The sequence below is a fragment of the Hyaena hyaena genome, unplaced genomic scaffold (assembly GCF_003009895.1).
Source record: "Hyaena hyaena isolate Hyena2069 unplaced genomic scaffold, ASM300989v1 scaffold_482, whole genome shotgun sequence".
In the NCBI taxonomy this organism is placed as follows: Eukaryota; Metazoa; Chordata; class Mammalia; order Carnivora; family Hyaenidae; genus Hyaena; species Hyaena hyaena.
This window is the reverse complement of record NW_024081119.1, coordinates 959,152-981,225: the sequence shown is the minus strand read 5'-3', so window position 1 is coordinate 981,225 and position 22,074 is coordinate 959,152. Positions and strand designations below refer to the sequence as shown.

Below are 22,074 nucleotides of genomic sequence, written 5' to 3'. Positions count from 1 at the left end.
ATCATCTTTAAGATAGTAAGAAATAAGGGTGCCAGGGTGGCTCAGTCTGTTAAGTGTCTGACTTCTGTTCAGGTCATGATCTCACTGCTTGTGAGTTCAAGCCCCGCATCAGGCTCTGCACTGACAGTGTGGAGCCCACTTGGTACTCTCTCTCTTTCTCTGCCCCTCCCCTACTCTCTCTCTCTCTTTCTCTCTCTCTCAAAATAAATAAATAAACATTAAAAGAAATTTAAGTAGTAAGAAATAAATAGCTATTATCTCATGCCTATCTTCTATAAAAACTTTGTATAAATGGCCTTGGCTCCATCTCCACTGGAAGAAGGTATACTATCATCATCACATCAAATTTTAACCATTCGTGCTTTTGAAGAGTTGTCCATTCGGTGCATTCCATTTCTGACTAAGTTTCTCATATAGACTCTGGTTAATAAAGCTCACTGTTGTGTGCAAGAAATCACGAGCAAGGATGGTGTGTGAACGGCCACTTTTTGGCCAACAGCATCAGTCAACATTGGCTTGCTCTTCTCTTTCTTTATGTCTTTAGATATGTCTAAAGACTTATGTCTTCAGGATGAGTCGGCATGACCTGCTCCAGTGCACTAGCGAGGTACTTTCTCCTCTCTTCCTCCCACAGGTTCATATTCATAAACTTCATTGCCAGGGTATTCACTGGTCTTGGGTGGTTGCTGTGATCCATCTTTGTTCCCTATTTGTATGAGTTGCCTGGCAATATTCTGGATGATTTCCTCTTGACTCTCACAAGTTGTCTCCTCATTTTTGAGGAAGTGGCTGCACCAATTGCCATTTTTCTACAGCTCATCACCATGGTCCTCCTGCAGGTAAGCCAGTAAGGGCAGCTCACCACCCAATGTCTCCAACTCTTTGTAGAAATTATAGTTGGAGCAGTTTTGAAGGAAGCCAAAGACCAGAAAATGTTTGGATGTGTTCATCCTGGAGGCCTGACCCACTGCTGACCTTAGAATCTATGGCACAGGCAGCCTTACAGGAATCTGACTTGCTTCTGGCTTTGCAGGCATCCTAGGTCAGCAGCCTCCAATGGGGATAAAATTCCCAAAGACTCCTATGCCCATAATTTATTAGATACCATACTTTTGCTGGCTGCTCCAGGTATTAAGTTTCTTGGACATTTCAACAACTCCTTACCCACCAGCAGTAGCAGGTGCTGAGAGATGGACCACGGGGGGTGAGGTGCTGGGTGCCAGGTAAGGCAAGCCGCAGGCAAAGTCCCTGACACATCAAGAATATAAATTTATTAAATTCAACAGTTAAAGATAAAAAGGGGTTATTTGGATAAAACACAACCTATTTGCAACTTAAAATCAGCATATATAAGACATAAGACCACAGAAGGTTTGAATGTGACCTAACAAAAAAACGAAGTTAATATCATAGCCTAAAATGTCTTAGGAAAAAATACACATAATTGTAAAAAGTAATGGGCAAAGCCACAATTACAGTAAAATAGAATTTAACAAGATTCTCATACTGGGGAAATAGACCAATGGGGAAAATTTTGAAGAATAAAGAAAATTTTAACAATCTGATTACAAATTAATAATGGGCACATTTAACCCTGCAGTTGACAATTAGAAAATACAGTTTTCAGGCATTTACAGAAAAGAGAGTAATACTGTCTATTTATTTGACTCAAAAGGAAAACAATTACATTACAAAGGAACAATGTCTTATCAAGTTTACTATTAATTATAAATCAATATCTAAAAGATAAAAAAGAAGGAGGAACTTAACAGAGGACCAAGGGGGAGAAGAAGGGGAGAAATGGTGGGGGAAAGGGAGAGAGGCAAACCATGAGAGACTCTTGAATGCTGACAAAAACTGAGACTGTTGGATGTAGGGGGGAGGGGGGATGGGCATAGAGGAGGGCACCCGTGGGGATGAGCACTGGGTGTTATGTGGAAACTAATTTGACAATAAACTATTTGTAATAAATAAATAAATAAATAAATAAATAAATAAAAGATAAAAAAGAAAAATAAAATAAATTAAAATTTAAAAGCATATTTCTAAATAAGTATGATTAAATAATAGAAATCAGAAAATACTTGACACTAAATGTAATGAAAAGTACTATAATTGTACCCTTAAAATGCTAATGGAAAATAAGTTGTATAAATATAAATACAATAAGCAGTATAAATATAAACTTTATAAATATAAAATAAGAAATTAATAAAACATAAAAGAATGCAATACAGAGGATCCTTATATACAACTATTGGTTTTAAAAAAGCAAAACTAATGAAATAGACAAACCACTCACAAGGCTGATCAAGGAAAACAAAGTAAGTTCCAAATATTCAATATTAATAATTAAAAAGGGGAAAGGGTGGCTGGCTGACTCAGACACTAGAGCATGCAACTTTTGATCTCAGGGTTGTGAGTTCAAGCCCCACATTGGGCATAGAGCTTACTTAAAAAATAGTAATTCTTTAAAAGTTTTAAGGATTAGAAAGGGGAATACGACAGTGATATTTTAAAAGATATATAGAAGAATATATTTTGAATACCTAAACTTGAATATTTAGAGAAAATAATCAATAAATTAAAAAATATAGATTACCAAAAGTAACTCAATAAGAAACATAAAACGTTAATTAACTATAAAGTTTTATAAAATTGAATCAACCCCTCAAGAGAAAGGGGAATAAAGGAAGGGAGGAAGGAACTAAGGAAGAAAGAAACAAAGGAAGGAAGGAACAAAGGAAGGCAAAAAGGAAGTAGGAAAGGAGAAAGGAAGGGAGAGAAGAGGGAGAAACAGTCAAAGAAAATAAAACACCAGGCATATGTGGGGAATCTATTTCAGGGATTTGAAATTGAGGAGATGCTTTCATATCAATGTGTGAAGCAGTTTAAAATTATATGGTAAACACTGACAATTGTAGTAACATAATCCATAAAGTTTTAGCTGGGATCATGGCCAACCAGCTAGAGATTATACATCCCATCATTGCTTAAAGCTAGATATGGCCATGAAAAGAGAAGAAAAATGTTATCTCACTAGGTTCAGAGAAAAGTACTTGACTGGGGAGGCTGGGAGGCCCAGTTGGTTAAGCCTCTGACTTCGGCTCAGGTCATGATCTCACTGTTCGTGGGGTCAAGCCCCACATTGGACTCTGTGCTGACAGCTCAGAGCCTAGAGACTGCTTCAGATTCTGTGTGTGTGTCTCTCTCTCTGCTCCTCCCCCATTCATGCTCTGTCTCTCTCACTCTCTCAAAAATAAGTAAACATTTAAAAATTTTTTAAAAAGTACCTGACTGAAGTTACACATTCAATATTAAAATTAAAAAAATACGTAAACAACTTTCCAACAGTCAAGAAACAAAGCTAATTTTAGGCTAATAAAGTATATTTGTCAAAAACCCTATGCAACAACATAATGGATATTAAAATGTTAGAAATATTAGCTTTAAGAGTTTGAATAAAACAAAATCCAAATGTCATAGTGTGTATTAAATATCATACTAAGGATTTAATTAATGCAACAAGACAAGAAAAACAAACAAGTAGCAGTTTAAAATTTGGAATAACACATATCGTCATGTCTTGACACATAATTATTTACTTAGAAATCAAAAGAAGCTACACATTTTTGGAATTAATAAGACAGGTAAAGATTTTAGATAGATTAATAACACAAATCAATATATATGTTAAAGATAAATCAATATATAAAAATCAGTAATAAGTTTAGAAAATGTGCTTTGAAAAGAAACATATCTTCTCGATTTCATGTTTGTGTATATAAAAGAAAATAATTCCAATAACAGTTCTTATGATTTTGTGTGTGTGGGAGGCAACATACTCTAAACTTTACATAAAATAACAAAAGACCAAGAATGATCAAGACAGTCCTTAAGAAATAGAACTGGTTTGCGTGTGGGTAGATAAAGTTGCCTGAGAAGATATGAAGTGTTTTGAAAAAGTAATAGTAAAGGCAGTATGGTATTGATTGATAAATCACCACACAAATGGAACAGAAAAGGAACCACAGTAAAAGATATCTGTGTGTTGGGAAGTGTCATTTGTGATGAGAGATATAATCAAACGACAATGAGAAAAGTTGGACTTTTCAAAACAATGCTGGAATAATATAGTAAAAAATACAAGTGGGTTGGTATTACACATCATATACAAAAGTATATTACCAGAAAAAAATAAGAACTTTTAACATTTAGAAAAAAAATATGTAATACCTTTCTAACTTCAAAAATGGATGATTTCTGAAAGAATACAAACAAAAAAAAAGTATAAACCATAAAAGAAACTATCTACAGTTTTAGCTGTATTTAAATAAAAATGTATGTGCTCCAAAAGACAACAAAACAGTAAGGGAAAAAATCACAGATGTGAGCAGCTAATTGCAAAATATTTTACCAAGATAATTAAATATCAATAGGCTGTGACATATGTGTGTGTGTATATATATATATATACATATATATATATATATATAATTCAAAAGAGAAAATAGGATTGTCAATACAAGTAAGGAATGCTCAATTTCACAATATCATGGAAATGTAAAGGAAAACCACAATGAAAATCAATATCACATATAGCAAGCCAACAAAAAATTTTAAATTAGTTACAATGTGAACAAACTGAAAACTTTAGCCACTGACAGTGAGAGTGAAAATGAGCACAATCCCATCTGAAAATCAAGTTGCTGAAAACCTATGAAAGTTGAAGAGTCTCACATGCTTCAGACAAGCCATTCCACTCCAGGTTTATGCCCTGGAGAAACACTTGAATACTTTCTCCTACAGGTATGTACAACAACACTCAAAGCAGCAGTATTCGAAATCTCAAGAATTTAGATATAACTGAAATTCTCTTGGCAGGAGAAAAGATGATAAATTCCAGTATATGTATACACTGGGGCATTCTATAGCTCTGGAAATGAATTACACAGAGCTATATGAGCCATAATGATACAATTTCTATAAAAATTAAAACAAAAAGCAATACCATATATTGCTTTAATCTAATTTGTAGACATATATAGTAAAGAATAAAGAAGCAAATGAAATTTGTTAAAACTTATTCAAATTCAAAATAATGATTAATTCTAGTTGGTAGGGTGAAGAATATGACCCAACAGGACTAAGAGAGAAATACTTTCTCTTCAGGGCACCTGGGTGGCTCAATCAATGAAGCATCTGACTTCAGCTCAGGTCCTGATCTCATGGTTTGTGAGTTCAAGCCCAGCATCACACTCTGCACTTGGATTCTGCTTCACATTCTGTGTGTGTGTGTGTGTGTGTGTGTGTCTTTCTCTGCCCCTCCCTAGTTGTTCTCTCCCTCCCTTCCTCCATCTCTCTCTCTTTCTCAAAAATAAATAATAAATAAATAAATAGTAAAAACATATTTAAGAAAAGAAATATTTTATCTTTTAAGCTGCATTATGGACATTAGGGGTATATTGCCATTCAGCATATAATTCTCTCTCTCTCCCTCTCTCTCCCTCTCTCCCTCTCCTCTCTCTCCTCTTTCTCTCTATTTCCCTTTTGAAAGCATGACAAAAATACATATATTAAAATAATTTTATTTTGTAAGAGAATCAGTTAAAAACCAAAAACACTGAAGTCACAATATTTTCCATGAGTTGACAATATTGTATACACCAATTTTGAGTGTAGAGTCCAACCACAGTGAGGTCATTTCTTTGAAAGATCTAATCTTTCTAATTCTCACTCAGATAAATTTCCTCCAACTCAGGAACATGTAAATAATAACACTATAAAGGTACTTGAAGTCACCAAGAGCATGTCGTCATGCTGAGAAACCATCTGCCTTTCTGATTAATATTAGATGTGAGCAATTTCAGACTACTGATTAGATGTATCAATAATTAATGCAATGTTATTGTGGATGATTAAGGTTATTTCTTTTAATGGGATTCTCAAATCACTTTTAACACCCTGATATAAATTCTTCATGACATATAGCACTGCATACACTTTAGCAAGCCTACCAGACAAGTTTTATAATAGTGATTCAACCAATCTCAGGGCACCTATGAGGAAGAATTTTTTTCAGGTTTGTCTAATAAATGCTTATATAAATGCTGAAAACCTTTAGGAGTAGCAAGATTTCTCTCTATATCTAGTCTTAGAACTGTCTTTTACCATGCTGTGATTTTAATGTATTTCATATTCTAGTATGTTTATTCTGTAATTTTACTCACATATAAGAATATAAAATAGAAACAACAGCTTCAAAGTCTATTTGGTGTGTCAATATTGTAGTATATCAACTGGTAGTGGGATTCTTCTTGTATTTGGAGGGCTTAAACACAAATTTCTATAACAATAAAATGTTTGTGTTTTTAAGAAAAATAGACTATGCCTTTATATCAAGATGCCATTTTTTTTCTTCTATAATGTTGCCCAGTGTCCCAGGATAGTTACTTTAACTTAGGAAAATTAATGTGTATTTATACTTAAGGTGTATCCTGGAAATATAAAAGTTAAGGAGATAGTAAGACTATTTATTGATAGTTCTTGACCCAAACAATACAGCTAATAAAGAAAAAGGGTGGCATCATAATTTTAGAAGACCTAAGAAATATTTGCTAAGGAATCAAAGTAGGCAAAGCACCAGAGAGAAAAAATTGACTCATAAAAATAAATGCAAATGTAAAGCCTCCTTTGTAACCAAATAAATACAAACAATAAATCGCTGATAACATTTTCCTTGTAAAATTATTAAAGATTTGTTAAAAATTAGTAATACTCAGATTTGGCACAGAATCATTACAATTTCAAATATTTGATGAAATTAACATTCACATACCCAGCTAACAATAATGTAAATCAATACCTTTCTAAAGACCACAAAACTTTACAAAATCATTTTGACCCAGGAACAGAATTTCCAAAATAATTAGATTTAGCAAATAGTCTTAGAAGTAAAAGAGTAAATTAAAAAAAATGTTAGCTATTAAAATATTCATTGCCACATTACTAGTAACAAAATTAGAAAATATTTCACATCTAACAAGAGTTTTTGAATGAGCAATGACGTACGAAACTAATAACAGGAATAGATGGTAAATTGAATGTCAGATTACGAAATAGTATGCATACTGTGGCAACATTTTTACATTTTAAAATTTTCATGCATACACATACACACATACAATTTAAAGAAAATATATTATTTTATCAAATCAAATTAAAATCAGCTCTAAATCCCAAGTCTCCAGGGGCCTAGCTTTGGAAAGTATACAAATATCAGTCTTTAATAGCAACTCCTCCTTGGCCTTAAGTCATGAAAGTATACACAGTCCAGAAAGTTTAGAACAGAAGCTGGAGAGACATCAGTAAGATGGCCAAAGAAGACATTCCATGCACATACTTCCCTCAACAGTAACAATTTGGCATCTATCTACAAACCAACGTGCCTTTGTGAGAGCTATGGGATCTAACTAAGAGACTATAAAATCCTGGTGCAGTCCAAAACCCAGGAAAGCCATTTTGAAAAGACAAGCCCACAGCCTAGCAGCTGATGTGCTGATCTGTGATCCTGTCTATAGATCTGGGAATAGCTCCATATCCCTGAATACTTGGCTACAGCCAATTTGCCTTTGGTTCTGTCACCAGCCTCATACACCAAGAGATCACGGAGAAATCTAGCTCACCTGTGCACCAGGTAAGAGGCATATATACTTTGGTCCTGGCTGTGGACCTGATATGGCCTGTGAACCATATCCAGCCTCCCTTGGCCATGGTTTGGGAGCCCCTGGACATCACTGATTTAGACAATCACTCAACGACCATGGAGCCTCTGTGAAAGTCCAGGAGCCCAGCAGAAAAGCTCCAGCACACTGTTGGGGAGAATAAATCTGAGATTGGACACATTGAAGAGGAAAAGAATTTGACTTTACTAATGTCAGCTCTCCCCAGGGTAGGACAAGCCAGTGCCAGGGGATCTCTTCTTGGCCCCTTACTTTTCACACAGAGGAAAGTGAGAACATATGAGTGAGTGCCCAGCTTCCTCAGCTGCGTGTGACGCTGCCAAACAGGCTCATTTCTCCCTCACTGCACACGGATTACAGAGTAGTGCAAAAGCAACCATCAACCAGATGAAATGGCAACTTACATAATGAAAAAAATATTTTCAAATCATATATCTGATAATACGTTAATATCCAAGATATGTAACAAGCTCATACTAACAAGCTCATACAACTCAATAGCAGAAAAGCAAACAGTTAGTTAAGAAATGGATAGATCACCTAAATGGACATTTTTCCAAAGAAGACGTACAAATGACCAACAGATTCATGGTAAGATGTTCAATGTCATTAATTATCTGGGAAATGCAAATCAAAACTACAATGAGATATCACGTCACACTTGTCAGGATATCTATTTTCAAAAAGACAAGAAATAAAAAGTGCTGGCAAGGATATGGAAAAAGGGGAACCCTCATGTACTGCTAGGGAGAATGGAAAAGGGTATAGGCACTAGGGTAAACAGTATGGAGGTTCATCAAAAAATTAAAAATAGAACTACCATATGATCCACCAATTCCACTTGCAGGTAACTATCTGAAGAAAATAAAAGCACTAATTTGAAAATACATATGCATCCCTATGTTCATTGGAGTATTATTTAGAATAGTCAAACATGGAAACAACTTAAGTGTCAACAAATTAATGGATAAAGAATACATGTTGTGTATGTATACACAATGGAATATTATTTAGCTACAAAAAGAATGAAATCTTGTCATTTGCAACAACATGATGAACCTCAAAAGCATTATGCCAAGTGAAATAAGTCCGGCAGAAAAAGGCATATTATATAGTATCATTTATATGTGGAATCTAAAAAAGCCAAACTCATTGAAACAGAGATAAAGGATGATTGTCAGAGTTGGGGGCAGGAAGGTGGGAAGATGTCAAAGTGTACAAACATTCAGTTATTAGATGAATAACTTCTTAGGGTTTAATGTACAGCATGGCAACTATAGTTAATAATATTATATTACATAATTGAAAATTGTTAATAGGTTAGATCTTAGACGTTTACACCACACAAAAATCTTGTAATTATGTGAAGTGATAGAAGTGTTAACTAATCATTTTGTGGCAATCGTTTCACAATCTGTACATGTATCAAATAACCTTGTTGTACACTTTAACCTTACACAGTGTCATGTATCAATTATATCTCAATAAGTCTGGGAACAAAAAAAAAAAAAAGAAATAAAATCCATTTCTAATGAAAATCAAATACCTTTATTTAAGTACTTTTAAAAACTGCCTCCTCAAGGGGCTCCACTCTCCCAATACCAAACTCCAGGAATTCTCTATTCTTTTTTGGCATGTCTTGAAAGTCTCTCCTCCCTTTACCTTCTGGATTTCCTTTCCTCCTAGGAAAGGTAATTTTATTGCTTTGAAGCCCTTACCTTAGGATAACAGTATAATTTCCTTAGTAATCACCTAAGGAAAGGGAATTCAAGCATGCAGGACAGGAAGTCCTGGTAATTCTTTAGAAGTTGGGTGGCTGAAGACAAAAATTACCCTGATTTTATGATGACCACTTGGAGAAGAAAATAAGACAAATGAGTAAGAAATTATTGACTGATTGATTGAATGATTGACTGATATATTATAAGTAGTTAACATCACATTCTCTGGAATTAGATTATTTTGTTTTGAACTTCAGCTATGCCACTTACTAGCTGTGTGACCTTGAACCAGATGCTTAATTTATCTGTGTCTCAGTTTATTCATATTTCAAATCAAGATAATATACGTATCTATATTATAGGATAGTTATGAGGATTATAACAGCTATTCTTTTAAAGATCTTAGAATAGTGCATGTGGTTAAGTACTATATAAATCTTTATTAAATAAAAATAGCATAAAGAATTCAGAAACAACACACCCTTTTCTTTACAGCAGCTGTACTGAAAACAGGGCAATTTGTCCAGAAGCCTCCAATTTTAGAAAATGTTCACCAATAGGGAAGGAGAAAATTAACCAAAACCATTAGCTCAGTAACTTATTAATAATGTCATAAAATGAAAATAGTTCAAGATAACTGTTCTGGAGAAGAATAAGATGATTAATGATTTCACAGAACAAACTGAGAAAGATCAGTCAAAGTCCAGTTTTGTTTCAAGAATTGTTCACTGTTAAAAATCTCAGAAGGCATGGGGAACCATAGGATGTGCTAACAATGAGGTGGGTTGCAAGCCCTCAAGATTAAGTCTGAACTTAGCCATTAATTGGTTTAGCCATTGGCTGACTTTTATTATATTAGGAAGAGGGGAGGACCAGTTTGGAGGCTAAGATCTTGCTAGGGTCAGCTGAAAACTTTCAGTTCTTCAGCATCTTTTGCCCAAGACAAAAGAAAGAAGAGAGAATTCCAAGAAAATTAATAAAGAGTTACTTGAGGGTAAATGAAGTGCTTTCTCCTATTCAAAACCTTGCCAAAGCAAACTAATCTACCGATGCATGGAAGTCATACCAGAGACAGAGTATACAAATGTGTAGTTAGAGTGTTTACATCGCATCCTTGGTGCAGTGAGTTGCTGTCATCAGAAATTTACACACCAGAGGTTGTGAAATAGCACTAAGAAGAAAGGCAACTTACTAACCAAACATTATTGCCAGATTCTTCTATCCACACAATGAATGTTGGAAATGGGTTTTGTGGATGAAATTAATGGACATTTGGGTAATACATATTTAAAATAAGTTATCACTGGTGAATAAGCAATAACAGGTATTCAAGAAATGTGAGTTGAATAAAATATCAAGCAGACACTCCTATCACATAAATGAAATACAAGAATCTACAAAGCCCAATAGCTTCTAAATTTAGAAAAAGCTATCAAAGCTTAAACCACAAATGATTCGATGTCCTCGGCCTACTTTGAAGGTTTTTGGTCTCTTAACTCACGGAGATGTTCAGCTGAATTCTCAAGCTGAAATGCTGTTAAACTTTCTTCAGGTGAAAATTATAGACAGTGTTTGCCAAGGTTGCCAAAGACCAGGAGAAAATAGAAAGGGAGAAAGAGCCAAGACCACATCACGTTTAGAGAACAAGTTGTATGACAGATTTTTTTTCTACTTTGCAATATATATGTGCCATGTATTATATGTGGCAGAATTTTATCCCTGCCCCTTTAAAAAAAGTTTTTTAATGTTTATTTTTGAAACAGAGGGACACAGTGCAAGAGGAGTAGGGGCAGAGAGAAGGGAAACGTATAATTCAAAGCAGGCTCCAGGTTCTGAGTTGTCAGCACAGAGCCAGACTCGGGGCCCAAAATCACCAACTGTGAGACCATGACCTGAGTGTAAGTCAGACGCTTAACTGACTGAGCCACCGAGGCACTTTGTGTCCCTGACTCTTCACTACAATCTAGTTGTGGGGTAGCTCATTTTTTTCCCAACTACCACTACTGAATAAAGTGAATCCAGCATACTAACAAAAAATAGCTGAGCATGACCAAATTGGCATAGCTTAATTCACTATTTTCAATTTTATATCAGTGACAATAAAGCATTGCTTCTCACAGAGAACAATTGTAGGTACTCGGATGTATTTAGGTTTCATGTCATGCCATTCAATCATGTTGCTGTCACCATTTTAAGATTACACATGTTTAATTTGGGTAATAAGACACAGAGAAATCTGGCAGGATTTTTTTTAACCTAGGGAGAGAAAACCAGGTGAGAAGGAAGCATCAGGGAGTTAGCTAGAAAAGACCGAGATTGTGCCTGGGTTAGTGGGGTTCTAATACCATTGTTAGGCAGATGAAAAGTTACTGCTACGATTAACTGTCGATTGATTTATTTGACACTGATCAGAGAACACTGTGGACAGCCCAGTAAGCAATACACTTTTACAACAGACTTAAATTTGCAACCATCTGTGCAGTTTAGAAACAGATGGTGAAAATTCTGGCCTGTTTTTTTTTAAACCTGGAATTAAGGAAGGCGAAAAATACTCATTTCACAAATTGGTACATGCAGTTACATTCAACCTATTTTAGTTTCTATAGGTTCTCAAACAACTGCTTTTACAAATCTTTACAGTATCTTTAAATACAATCACTTGATTTAATCTGCATTTGGAATATTTCTTAAATTAGATTTATGTAATGAAGATGAGCAATATATTTATATCTATAAGTATACAAGTAGACTAAAATTACAACAGTATTAGTATGGTCATTACATTCTGTTAAAATACTGCTCCACTTATCTCTAAATTTGATTTATTCTTATTAAATAGTTTTAACACTGGCAGGATAAAAAGAAGGGCATTTGGGAGTTTATTCAGTTACAACTTTGCTTTTTATTTCAAACAAGCAGCCTAATTATCTTCTGGATGTTTGAGACTAAAACTCCCCAAGTACAGATGGTAAAGAAATTCCTCTGTACTGCTTATCGACATTGTTGCTTGGCTTGAGAGCGCCTTAGGATTCAGAGAAACCAAAGTATACTGTAGCGACTTTCTAGAAATGGCTAGTGTCTGGCACTCTGTGATAATTTAAATTTCAACAAAATATGTTAGAGTAGTAGGGATGCTATATGGTACCAGTGTAACTCAAAAGAGTATCCAGGACCATACCCCTCCAGATTTTCAGCCAGTGGGAGATGGGAGCGTTGGCAAAGGAGGAAGATGACAGGAAATAATTTCCCTTTGAAGATAGTACATTACCCATCTTATGATGAATACATTGCAAAATTTGATGGATTATAAGGCAATCCAAATATCCACCCCAACTTTGTTTATCCACACCCAAATTTCCAGTTTATCTGCATAAATTTGAGTCTGGCTTGAGACCAGAAATAAGAATGGGGCCAGCCATGTTGGAAATAGAAGACGTAGTCTGTCATGGAAACATGGAACAGCCAGAGCCAGCAGTAGAGTTAGGGCCAGCTGGATCCAAAGAAAAAATTGGCATGAAGCAGTGGTGGGACAAGTTCCCAAAGAAGAAATGGGGCTAGCCAGAAGGGAGGAGAACAAGTGGCCACATGGCTGAAAGAGAGCCAGGCTTTCAGGATTCCCATATATCCAAATCAGCCCCATTTCCCCAGTGATCTAGATATAAGAAGTTATATTTTATTTCTACGTAAAGACATAGTATTTGGTATGAAGCCCAGAGCCAATATAAGGCTTTTGCCAACAATCATGGCCTAATTCAATCAAAATTCAGAGGAAAGATTATCAAATGAAAAGATAAGCATAGTTACAGTATTATATTATAGTCCATACACCTGAATTTGGGGGTAACACTATAATACTGATAATTTGATGACAAATAGCTATAATGTTTAGAAAAATAAAATAAAGACAACATTACATGATTCCAATGTGATTGTTATAATATTTTACAAGTGTGATTTTTAAAATTCAGTGAAGGCAATGGTGATGCTTTTCAAGAAAATATTATTGTTCTCAATTCTGCCTCTTAACTAATACTAATAAGATATGACCCCTTGTTACAGTATCTCCTATGATTTGAATCTCATAGCCCTCCTATCTTCCCCTGATTTTTTCAAGAAATTTCTCCTGCTTATTGGCTTCTGTTCAAAAGCACTTAAACACGTTCAAGTCTCTCTTATAATAAAGTAAAATACCTTTCCCTGGGCCAGGATAAGCAGGATTTTATACTTCTACAGCTACAGTTTGATGAATGCAGGCCATCCCAGGAAGGGGTGTAACCTTGCACCATCCCTGAGCTGACAGCAGAAGGCTTTCTGCAGAGACCACTCCCAGCATTGCCATCACCACATCCTTCCTTTAGAGAGATGGAGTGACACAGGACCATGTCTACCAGAGTTAAGTCCTTTAGTTGTTGGGATCCACTTTATCAAACACAATTCTAGAAGCAGCTCCACTAGGATTCTGTTGAACCTTTCTTCTTTGGGGGAAATCATACAAAAAGAAAACCAGTGGCCCACAGTTGCTGCTGGTCTCATCATCTCCTTCATCTACTATCCATCCCACATCTGTAGCAACACCTCTGCCATCCTTGTGGCTTAGATATAAGTAGCATGACCCAGACTCTCATCTCTGAGAGTTCTGAGCCCATGATCACTAGATCAACATACTTTTTTCACTTTTTTTCAGTGAACTTGTCCACTTACCATCAAGAGACACTTAATTGGATGGCAAACCCACTCACTCCCCCTTTCCTTATTGTGTAACAGTAGCCCTACCATTTCCTAATCAAGATCTAGCCTGCATAGTGACTCCTCTTTTTGCCTTCTGGTCCCTTGAAACAAGGAGCCTGAAGTCCTCAGGTAACAGTTACCACTTACAATTCAATGTCTGTTTCCTTGACGGAGGATATTTAAAGTCTTTAAACTAGCAGAGCCCACAGGTGCAAGAACTAGAAATAAAAATTCTACAAACGGCGTAAGCTTGTGTTTTTGCTTTGTAAAACATCAGTAGAGCTCTAACAATGGCTATTTAATTTTGTTTTCCTTAGAGCTGCCAGTTTCTCAGGATTTCTCAGGTATCTAACATATCATACCAGTTAATTCATCCCCTTCCATCAGTATATAATCCATAAACAGGCCTGCGCTAGGAAGTTTTTTTTAGCTGAGACCTTGGTATGCCCTGAAGGAGATGAGACTGAAGGTTGATTACTAACAACAATCTGAGCACATGGTGGAACTAGTCCTTCACTGAAGGAGAATCTAGTAGGTGCATACCTGTGTTCACCATTCATGTAATTGTGGAAGATGTCTTCAAATCTGTACTACTCAGAAGTAGGATTATGAGATATATGGCTTAATTTTGGTAAATATTGTCAGATTATATCCAGATGTTTATATTCCCAGTTGCCTCAATATGAGTTTCAACTCCTGAAAGTGTTAACAACACATGACTGATGTTAGGTAATAGCATACCTTTCTGATTACAGCCCATCTATTTGGTAGAAGGCAATTTTTACTATTTTTATTACTAGTAAATTGAATATCTTCATATACTTATTAGCCTTTGGGTGTTCCCTCTGGATGTTGCCTGTTTACCTCTTTAGCCAATTTTCTACCAGGTGTTATGTATTTCCTTATATTTTTAAGGAACTATGATCTCTTGTCAATTTTGGATGTTGCAAATATCTTCGTTCAACTTGATCACCTGTGAAATAATAAGAAATATATGTACTGGTCTCTACTTATGTTTCTGACATTGAGATCCTACATCCCTTAGAATTTTCTGATAGGAACAACTTCTGTTCTAATGTAGTGACTCTCAGTGGGCTCCTGGATGGGGGCTGATCACTAAAAATATCAAGCCATCATTTGAAGCTTGGAAATTTTGCCCTCAGTTTCCATTCTCCAGACAAGTAAAAAGGGTTGGGAATTAAGTAAATAATACCTAAATGATGAACCCTCCCAAAATAAAAATACCAAAATTATGGGGTTCAGGGAGCTTTGAGATTGCTGAACATATGTGCTTGCCAAGAGGGTGGTGTACCCCAACTACATGGGAACAGAAATTCCCATGCTTGGGTCCTTTCCCTATGTATCTCTTCATCTAACTGTTCATCTGTACCCTATGTTATAGCCTTTATAATAAACTAGCAAATATGGGTTAGTGTTTCCCAGAGACCTGTGAGACATTCTAACAAATTAATGAGCCCAAAGAGGGGGTTGTAGGATTCATAGCCAGTAGGTCAAAGATACATCTGACAATCTTGGACTTGCAATTGGTGTTTGAAGTGGGGGGAAGTCTGTGAGACTGAGCACTTAACTTGTGGGCTATGGCACTAACTACAGATACCTTGGTAGTTGAGCCCAATATCTTTTCCCTACTAAAAAACCCTACTGTATTAGTTCCTATGGATATCATAATAATCCTGAATAAAGGCTGCCTATTTTAAAAGTGTCTGAATAAGTTTTTGACATAATGCATATAAAGAACAGCACTCAATACAAATAATTCCATAAGTATTTGTTATTTAACCATTATTAAGAGTACCATATCATTAAGATTATCTCTAGTAGCTAAGATTCATTTCTAATAGCTCCTTCACCCATTTTGGTGGTGCCATGTAATACTCCCAGATTATGGTACCACCTTGGAAAAGGAATGGCCCAGAAATGATTGGAATTTACACTTATCCAACGGGAGAATGAGTTCAGAGTAAAAATAATTTATTTTAATAAGAACACAATGATTTTGGTTACAGATATGAGAATGTAGACTCAAGTTCAGACAATACAAGTTACTAATTGAGTACCTAACTATGCATATAGTAAGGATATTCAGATATCTTGAGTGTATCCATATAAAGACACCATCTACTGTAAGAACAAAGTTCTTAAAACATGTTATTCCTTTTATCATTTTCCTTCAAAGAGACTTCAGCATCATGTCAACAGTCAGTAAAAGCAATTTTTAGGGGTATTAATAATATAAAGTTTGACTAGACTAAGGGGTCCCAAACATAGGAAACATTTTAAAAATAAAACTTCCTTGGTTCAACCTCAGAATTATTGAAACAATATTTCTAAGGCCACGGTTCAGAACACTATTCATTGGATGACTGTTCTGAATCATATTTTATAATAACTAAGAAATGGTGGATAAATTATTAATGCAAAAAAAAAAGGGGGGCGCCTGGGTGGCTTAGTCGGTTAAGCCTCTGACTTTCGCTTAGGTCATGATGTCTCAGTTCGTGGGTTCGAGCCCCGCGTCAGGCTCTGTGCTGACTGCCAGCTCAGAGCCCGGAGCCTGTTTCAGTCTGTGACTCCCTCTCTCTCTGACCCTCCCCTGCTCACGCTGTCTCTCTCTCTCTCCTAGAAATAAATAAAACATTAAAAAAAAATTATTAATGCAATGGCTTTTGTTCAACTATTTCATCTAGTCATGCTTACATTCATTCACTTCTTCAGTGACAAAATATTTACCAAGTCTCTTCTCTATCTAGCATTATGCTAAACATTGGTAATGCAACAGATATAATTCATACTTTACCATATTGTTTGATAAGTGATACAGAGAAATAACAATTTACAAAATAGTATGAGAATTAAGATCACAGTGCTGCAGCAAGGATTTAGAATGCACTATTTAGAATGTTGAAAGGCTCTGATAGATAATTGGAGAGATTTTCAGCAGTAAGCTACACACCGTCCTAACTGAAAAGTATGGTCCCAGGTAATACAGTATCCCCAGCATAACAGTATCTGTTTCTAGGAGTGATTGACTCCCACTGATTATTTCCAGTACATGTTCTCATCATTATTTTTCATTCACTAATGTGGTGCAATCAAGCATGCATCCTCCCAGCTGTCTTAAAGTCTTATAAATCACTGCCAAAGTGTATGCTTTTGTTATTTCCTCAGCACCACTTCTAGACCGTTAAGCTCACATTTAAGGTCATATATGAGAAACCCTTTGTTGCCTAGCTCTTTCAAAATACATGTTGAAAGTCTTCTCAAGAAAGGATTTGCATCAGGAAAGTAAGTGTATGTGGCATTCAATAATGTTGCAATCTTGGGGCACCTGGGCAGCTCAGTTGGTTGGGTGCCCAACTCTTGGTCTCGGCTCAGGTCTTGATCTCAGGGTAATGAGTTCAAGCCCTGCATTGGGCTCTGTGCTGGGCGTGAAGCCTACTTTTTAAAAAATGTAACAATCTTAGCATTCTACTCGATTCCTTTACTTAGTGCCCAGACTAAGTAGAATACAGATCCACCAACTCTGCTCTGAGTACCCTTTAAGGTTGTTACAGCCTGGAGTCCATTATCCCTTATAAAATGTCTAAATGAAGGCTTCTGAAGGATTTCAGTAACCACACATCCCTCTCTCTTATTTAGCAGTGGCATATATAACCAAATCAAGACAACAACATATACATTAGTTCACGTGTATAGTTAATAAGCTCAGTTTTATAAAGATCTGGATTATTTGCGTGATCCATAAAGCATAAACCCTAAATAAGATTGACATTTCTGGAATCTGGCTAATTTCAAAACCAAACTTAAAATGAAGAAAAAGGTACAAACCACTGAAGAATTGTATAGTTATAATAGCATATACTAATACTTATACAAATTTAATAGTTATAACTTTATTAAAACCTTAAAACTAGTTTTAGAATGGAAAATAGAAGAAGACAAGAAAAGAATGTTGTCATATAAGTTTCTTGAAAAGCGGCAGGTAGAAAGATCCTTCTATTATGAGACTATGAAGGGCAGACAATAGAATAGAATCAAATCAATTTAAAGAAATTGGTTAGATTTCTAATTTTTTGTTTAAACATCTCCAAAACCTCAGATTAATCTCATTTTATTTACTTGTGATAAATTGAAACATTTCTCATTTCTGATAATACAGTAGGAAAAATAAATATGAGTCGGTGTATAACTGATATAATTAATTAGATAGTTTATATTTCTTGGATTTCATTATAAATGCAATGTACATATTTACTAAAATACCATGAAATTTCATTTGGTATTCCTACCAAAATTTTCATGAAATACAATGTGAAAAATAAAAATTAAAAAATTGATATTTTCAACAACTTTTCTAAACTGAGTGAGTGTTAATGCTGAGCAGTTGAGACAATAATGATCCTAGATGCTAACTGCATGCAATATTCAATGGCAGTCATTGCGTTCAGATGAAACATGCCTATAGTTGTATAGAATTTTAGGAATAGCTCTGTATTTGAAAAAAATCAAAATAATAGCATGCAGTTCAGAAAATGAGTACAAAATCAATAAAAAAATTAAATAAAGAGCTCAACTACTAAGATATCTTTGTGACAAAAATTAATGGCTTTTCATTTTTGCACTCCATGCCAATAGTTTAGAAGAAATGAGAGCATACATTTCACCTCTCCTTTTCAACTAAGTTGTGATTTATAGTTTAAAAAATAGATTTCTCTAATTGGCTTACAAAATAGTCAAGAACTCTGTCTTTAAAAATTTGCTAATCTTCTTATAGAATGTTACAGAGCAGATGAAAATAATGAACATGGAATGCAAGGGAGAGAGAGAGATGATGTTACTTCCCAGTTAATTTTTTTAATGTTTTTATTTATTTCTGAGAGAGAGAGACAGCATGAGCAGGGGAGGGTCAGAGAGAGGGGGAGACAGAATCTGAAGCAGGCTCCGGGCTTTGAACTAGCTGCCAGCACAGAGCCTGATGCGCGGCTCAAACCCACGAACCATGAGATCATAACCCAAGCCAAAGTCAGACTCTCAACTGACTGAGCCACCCAGGCGCCCCTGTTACCTCCCAGTTAGAAAGCTCTCACAACACTCTGAAAATGCAGCTGTATGTGTCTAAAAGATTTTGTAATCTTAATAGCTTTTTGCTGACTACATTCAAAAGCATAATACAATGTTTCATGTGTCAATGAATTTCTCACTTACATCAAGTTACTCTGCTCCCAGTGGTCCTCTGACCCTCATATACCAAGAGAAACTGTTATTAAATGTATAATACAATGTCTTGTAGTACTGCCAAAATTTTGGTTCATTTTATCCAAGCAAACAACTTCTAAAAATACAAAAAAATCCATAAAATGGGAGGGACATGGATAAAAATAATGGGTGCAATACCAAATAATCACTAAATATCTAAAAGCTAAAGTTCCTAGATATATATCAAAATCAGTCTAATGGATTTGGTTTTCAGTGCAGACTATTTAATGTAATTCAAAGGTTGATTTGGCTTTCAAATACTTTTTGTTTAACTTATCAGAGATTCTGATATGAAAATATAGAGATGAAAAATTTTTCCTTGTTGATATTTAAACCAGGTTGACACATCAGGCCAGATTCTATAGATAAACTCTTGGTTCATGACTTTTCAACTTGAGATGAAGTAGGAATGAGACCATAAAGTGACAGTAAAGCAGCCAGATCAAAATGGAGATCTCAGATTTTATATAGCAGAATACTGGAAGGTAGAGCAGTTCTTTATTTTTTGCTTAAACAGAAGACGTGGATATGCATGTAATAGGTTGCTGGGACAACTGAAACTTGCAAAAATATAGAGCAAAGTCAAGTGCACAAAATATTTGTGTAACTTCAAAACATAGTGGACATCATAATCTGTTTTCCTTATAAATAACATGAGATATGAATAAGTTTTATAGGAAAAAAATCCATATATAAATAAGTTTGGCAAACACAGTTTTGACATAATTGATTTGCAGCAAAACAAAATAAAAATAACTCTCAAGGCTTTTCTTTTGTGGTTTCTCTATGAATTTCCAAGAAACCAATATAGAATATAAGCAACATTTCCAAATTTATTTAAATATGGAATTTATTTATCACAGATTGCATTGTTAGTATAAATTTACATGGAATATACTTTAAGAAATGCTGATTTTTAAAAAAAAGAATATAAAATGGAGCCATCAAAGATAGAAGGCATATGGATATAATCAACTTCTGATTTGCCTAAGCCTAATCTAGTTTTTGATACTCTCTAACAGAAGATGTAGTAGTAAGAATTTTAAGAAAAATCATGAGTAGTTGCAGACAAAATGCCTGCCACTGGTAACAGGAGATAATGATTGAAAGAATAAATTTGTTTGTATTTATTTACTACAAGCTCAGACACTGTATGAGATATTGGGGTTCCAAAGATAAATAAAATTAATGTGCCATGTAATCCCTGCCCCAGGGAGCTCACAATCTAGTTGGGTGAGCAGGTGGAAAGAGAAGAGATATTTAAAGAGATAATTATATTATAGATTTAATAAAATAAGTGCATAACTTAAATCCATGAACTGTTCATAAAAAGATGTTTTATATACAAACATCATTTTCAAAAATATACACTTTTAAGTTGTTTTAAAAGAACTACAGAAAGTGTAATAATCCTGAGTGACATGCATTCTTCTGAGTAAAATGGTTATTTTATGAAAACTAGACTTTCTTTGTGCATGCTGCCAGTAATCTGTTTTACACTTTCCATAAAATCCTGTAAATCAAAATCAAGCCTCTTAACGTACCTTGGAAGAGACAGAATTACAAATAACGTACAAAGGCTAACAGCTGTTGCACCAGATTACCCTTCCTGAAAAATGTGATAATGCAGACCCTTTTCTTTCCTGACAGTCATTTAATAAAATAAAGTTCCCCCAAGTGAGAAGCGCCTGCCAACTAAACAGGGAAAAAAGGTGTTATGTACTCCAACACCTTTTTTTTTCTTCTGCTGTGTCAGGATCCATAAGAGAACATTCTAAAAATGACTTCCATAAGTCCCTTTCTTTTGTTCACGTTTTTCCAAACGTTCTTGTTCTGTGTGATCTTTTTTTGGCTTGGTTCAATAAAGTTTATTTGATAGGTCTCTCATTTGTTCTTTCAGGATTATCTAACAATGTCATCTATGTACTCTTGTCATAATGTCCCAGAATCTGTCACCTAAAATAGATTAACAGCAGTTGGCTTCAATGGTTACGGAGCTCACTTTGCATTTTGTCTCCAGAGAAGTTGAAGGAGAAAGCAGGAAATTTTGTAATTCTTGGGAAACTAACATAAACTAATTATTGTGTTGAGGAGAGATTGCAGCAACTGGTGTGCTCTATAAATACAAATAACTGAGTTCAGAAAAAGGCATAAAATTAAATAATAATATTGCTGTTAAGCAATGCAAGAAAGAGGACATTTTGTTTATTATTTTTGAATATATAATTCAAATGTACAGTTCCCAATATATTTTGACGTCAAATCCAGGAAATGAAAATCCAGTCTTTGATTTCTAAGTGTTTTTTAAGGTTTTAAATCATTAGTTGATTTTTTTTAACTATTAGTCAAACTTTTATCTTATTAAAAAATAAAAAGGTTAAGTACAATAGAAATCCATTGATTCTAGTAAAGGTAAAGTCCAGAGTTAATGAATATGGGAGTTCAGATATCTGTTCAAGATCCTGATTTTAGTTCCTTTGGATATATACCCAGAGATGGAATTGCTGAATGATATGATGATTCTATTTTTTATTTTTTTGAAGAAACTCTGTATTGTTCTCCATAATAGCTGCACCATTTTATATTCCTACCAATAATGCACAAGGGAT

General features: G+C 34.9%; 1 pseudogene; it reads right to left on the bottom strand.

The window, feature by feature from the left end:
• Positions 1-341: 341 nt before the first annotated feature.
• The window catches only part of LOC120246770, a 137,489-nt pseudogene continuing 115,756 nt past the window's right edge, over positions 342-22,074 (bottom strand).